General features: G+C 44.9%; 1 protein-coding gene across 1 annotated transcript in view; it reads right to left on the bottom strand.

The window, feature by feature from the left end:
• LOC128659866 (oocyte zinc finger protein XlCOF6-like) overlaps nucleotides 1-4782 on the bottom strand; it is a 98605-nt gene extending 93823 nt beyond the window's left edge. Inside the window, exon 1 of the mRNA XM_053713442.1 lies at nucleotides 4645-4782. The gene's annotated coding sequence lies outside the window, so the exon portion shown is untranslated. The remainder of the gene's footprint in view (nucleotides 1-4644) is intronic.
• Between the last annotated feature and the right edge of the window lie 381 nt (nucleotides 4783-5163).

Consider the following 5163-nt stretch of genomic DNA (forward strand, 5'->3'; position numbering starts at 1 on the left):
CACACACAGAGCTATATAGTAGCTAGGTCAGCACAGACATCACACACAGAGCTATATAGTAGCTAGGTCAGCACAGACATCACACACAGAGGTATATAGTAGCTAGGTCAGCACAGACATCACACACAGAGGTATAATAATAATAATAATTTGCGATTTATATAGCGCTTTTCTCCCTGTGAGACTCAAAGCACTTTATAAATATACCAACATAAGACATCAAAGTTAGGAGTTTCTGAAGGTCAGATAAGCGGACTGAATGCCTGATGGAAGAGGTGGGTCTTTAGCTTTTTTTTAAAGTCTGTAAGGACGGTGCCTCTCTGATTGCACACGGTAAAGAGTTCCAGAAAGTAGGGGCAGCATGGCCCAATGCTCTGGAGCCTGAGTTTGTCCTTATTCTTGGCACTGAGAGGAGGGATGTGTTGGCTGACTAAGTGAACGGGATGGGATGTAGGGTGTTTAAGGCTTTGAAGGTCAGCAGGCCAATTTTAAAATATGTTCGCCATTTAATTGGAAGCCAATGCAGGGAATGGAGAACAGGTGTTATGTGGCAGGAGCGAGTTTGATTGGTCAATAGTCTGGCTGCTGCATTTTGTACTGTCTGAAGGTGATGGAGTTCTTTTTTTGGGAGGCCCAAGAAAAGTGCATTGCAGTAATCTAGCCTAGAGGATACAAATGCATAGATTAAGGTTGGCATATCATCCGGTGGAATTAAGTGTTGTATCCTGGCTATGTTTTTCAGATGAAAGTAGGCAGATTTTATTACGGAGGAAATCTGCTGTTTAAAAGATAGTCCAGCGTCAATCAGCACGCCGAGGTTTCGTACCTTTGCTGAACTAACGAATTTAGAGCCTCCAAGCTCCAGGCCAGTTGGGTGATTGTGGAATATTTTTGATGCCCGGGGTCCCCTCACCAAGAGTAACTCTGTTTTGTCCAAGTTCACTTTGAGACAGCTAGCATTCATCCATTCTATGAGGTCTGTTAAGCAATTGTTTATGCAGCATGCTGGGTCTGTACTATCTGGGGCAAAGGAGAAGTAGAGTTGTCTGTGATCAGCGTAACAATGATACCTAAGGCCATGTCGGTTAATGATGTCCCTCAGTGGTAGTAAGTAAATTGCGAATAGCATCGGAGACAGGATAGATCCTTGTGGAACTCCGTAGGCCAGTTCTGTTGGTGCTGATGAGCTTGATCCTGATATTACTCTCTGTGATCTACCAGCGAGGAATGATTTAAACCAGTTAAGGACTGTGCCTCCTAGACCACAGATGTACTGCAAGCGCTCTATTAGAATCCTATGGTCAATGGTGTCAAATGCAGCTGAGAGATCCAGGAGGATTAGAATGGAGTAATCACCTTTGTCTCTTGCCATGAGGAGATCATTTAGCACTCGGACTAGCGCTGTTTCAGTGCTGTGGCGGCATCTGAAGCCTGACTGGAAAGGATCGAATATGTTTAGGCGTGATAGATGGGCTTCCAGTTGAGTTGCCACTACTTTTTCAATTACTTTCCCCAGAAATGGGAATTGGATACTAGTCTGTAATTAGTCATGCAGTCTGGGTCTAATAAGTGTTTCTTTAGGAGTGGTTTTACCACAGCTTCTTTTAGAGGATCTGGGAAGTCTCCTGTTTTTAGTGAACACTGCACTATTTTTGTGAGGACTGGGTCGAGTTTTTCATTGCATCCAGATATGAGCTGAGTTGGAGCAGGGTCTAAGTCACACGTAGTAGGGTGCAACTTTTGCATGGTGTTTTTAACTCCTTTTATATCCACATTTGTAAAAGTGGCCCATAAACTGGGGCAATCTGGCATTCCATTTTAGCGGTTCTGGTGTGTAACTGTTTGGCCTACTGTGATAGCAGTTCGGATTGAGAAAATCTTGTCTCTGAAGAAGATCGCAAATGCTTCACATTTATCCTGAGAAAAGTTGGTAGGGCTAAGCATGCATGCTGGTTTGCAGAGCCTTTCTACTGTGCGAAACAGTTGCCTGGGTCTATTGTGGGAGAGTGCAATTTGGCGTGATAAAAATGAAGGATTTTTTCTGAGTTATCTTGGATTGATATTTATTTAGATGTTTGGATAGAGCGGCTTTATCCACTGGATCATGTGTTCTGCGCCACTTTCTCTCGAGCTTACATCCTGTTCTTTTCATTTCTCTGATGGAGCTATCAAACCACGGTGCATTGTTGTGAGTTTGGTCAGTGCGTATGCAAGATGGTGCAATGCTTTCTTGGGTGTCTCTCATGGTTTTGTTGTAGAGTCGGACTAAGGAGCTGGGGTCTTCGCAGGTGCCCATTAGTTCACTTAGATCCATATGTGATGCTACATCCAGTGGTGTCACCCCTTTTAATGAGCGGTGTTTGACCAGGTTCTGAGGCTGGTGTCTGGTTGATTGTGATACAATGGAGAAGTGAATGGAATGGTGGTCTGACCAGGTAACTGGGTTTACAGTTACTGGTGACACTTCTAGTCCAGACTGAAACACTAGATCAAGTGTATGACCTTTTCTGTGGGTGGGAGTGGTGACGATTTGTGTAAAGCCGAGTGTACTCATCAAGCTGAGGAGATCCTGCCCAAGCAGGGATAGGGTGTTGTCGATCCAAGTGTTGAAGTCTCCTAATATAAGCCATCTGAGGTGTTCAAGGATTAAGCCAGCCAAAAGGTCTGGGAGTTCCTGAAGAACTCTCTTCCTATCTCCTGGGGGTCTGTATATTAGCAGTAATCGGAATCCTCTCTCTATTGAGAGGCTGGCAGCTACACATTCAAAAGATTGGGTTTTGTGGACTGATATTGGTCTGGGATTTAAGGATGATTTTGCACAGATCATAACTCCGCCTCCCTTGCAATCTTGTCTCGGGTGGTGGAACACTGTGTAATTGTCTGGAATAGCTGCCTCTAGAATAGGCCCTGCATTTTCATCTAACCATGATTCTGTGATGCATGCTAATTCGCATGTTTCAATAAGGTCGGAAATAATAGCTGTTTTGTTCTTTATTGATCTGGCATTGCATAGGATTGCTCTGATAGGACAGTCTTGGGATTCTGAGTTTTTGGTCTGTACTTTGGAGACAGCGTGTCTTCTAATAGGGATCACACAAAGAGATTTTTTTGATTTGATAGTGCGGTTTTTATGGCTTTTAGGTTGGATCACTTCAATTGGGCTTGTGGGTGGACAGGGTGGTGGGGCAGCTGTGATAGTGTCAGGATATAGAACTTTAAATTTTGATTTTCCTCCACGACAGCCCCTGTCAGTCCCATTGAAAATGCTGAGTGACTTTAGGGTAGCCACTAGTGAGGGACTATATATATATATATATATATATATATATATATATAGTAGCTAGGTCAGCACAAACATCACACACAGAGGAATATAGTAACTAGGTCAGCACAGCCATCACACAGAGGTATATAGTAGCTAGGAAAGCATGGACATCACACACAGAGGTATATAGAAGCTAGGCCAGCACAGACATCACACACAGAGGTATATAGAAGCTAGGCCAGCACAGACATCACACACAGAGGTATATAGTAGCTAGGTCAGCACAGACATCACACACAGAGGTATATAGTAGCTAGGTCAGCACAGACATCATACAGAGGTATATAGTAGCTAGGTCAGCACAGACATCACACACAGAGGTATGTAGTAGCTAGGTCTTCACAGCCATCACACACAGAGGTATATAGTAGCTAGGTCAGCACAGCCTTCACACACAGATGTATATAGAAGCTAGGTCAGCACATACATCACACACAGAGGTATATAGTAGCTAGGTCAGCACAGCCATCACACACAGAGGTATATAGTAGCTAGGAAAGCATGGACATCACACACAGAGGTATATAGAAGCTAGGCCAGCACAGACATCACACACAGAGGTATATAGAAGCTAGGCCAGCACAGACATCACACACAGAGGTATATAGTAGCTAGGTCAGCACAGACATCACACACAGAGGTATATAGTAGCTAGGTCAGCACAGACATCAGACAGAGGTATATAGTAGCTAGGTCAGCACAGACATCACACACAGAGGTATGTAGTAGCTAGGTCTTCACAGCCATCACACACAGAGGTATATAGTAGCTAGGTCAGCACAGCCATCACACACAGATGTATATAGAAGCTAGGTCAGCACATACATCACACACAGAGGTATACAGTAGCTAGGTCAGCACAGCCATCACACACAGAGGTATATAGTAGCTAGGTCAGCACAGCCATAACACACAGAGGTATATAGTAGCTAGGTCAGCACAGCCATCACACACAGAGGTATATAGTAGCTAGGTCAGCACAGCCATCACACACAGAGGTATATAGTAGCTAGGTCAGCACAGCCATCACACACAGAGGTATATATTAGCTAGGTCAGCACAGACATCACACAGAGGTATATAGTAGCTAGGTCAGCACAGACATCACACACAGAGGTATATAGAAGCTAGGTCAGCACAGACATCACACACATAGGTATATAGAAGCTGGGTCAGCACAGACATCACACACAGAGGTATATAGTAGCTAGGTCAGCACATACATCACACACAGAGGTATATAGTAGCTAGGTCAGCACATACATCACACACAGAGGTATATAGAAGCTAGCAGGGCTTTGTGCAGAAAATAAACTCACACTGCTTTGCTGCTTCCCTTGTGTCCGTGCAGCTCCGGAGCCTGAGCATTGCAAGTGAGCAGAGTCACTGTAGTTGTCTCACATTCCTTATCCCCAGCAGATCCGAACTGAATTTCTCTCACATGAACACGGAAGTGATGGAACCAGTATTCACTCTAAACCCCTTCCCCTGTCACTGCCTCCTGCTTTATCTTAAGGTGGATCACCCCACATATAAAACCTGCTGCATAAATCAAATGCAGGCAACGCAGCAGCCGATCTCGACTCCCCATCAATCCCTAACACTGCTGCTACTAACCTACTTGAGGTTTGCAGGCCGGCTCCCTCCTATGGCGCACTCCCTCATAAGTTTGTCACAACTTTGCTGCTGCCTGCTCTCCACACACTTCTGCAGCTGCCCCAGCCCAGCCTCTGCCGGCCCACCGGGATTTTTCCCAGTATCCCATCTACCCAATCTGGCCCTGTTAGCTAGGTCAGCACAGACATCACACACAGAGGTATATAGAAGCTAGGTCAGCA

The sequence above is a fragment of the Bombina bombina genome, chromosome 5, assembly GCF_027579735.1.
Source record: "Bombina bombina isolate aBomBom1 chromosome 5, aBomBom1.pri, whole genome shotgun sequence".
In the NCBI taxonomy this organism is placed as follows: Eukaryota; Metazoa; Chordata; class Amphibia; order Anura; family Bombinatoridae; genus Bombina; species Bombina bombina.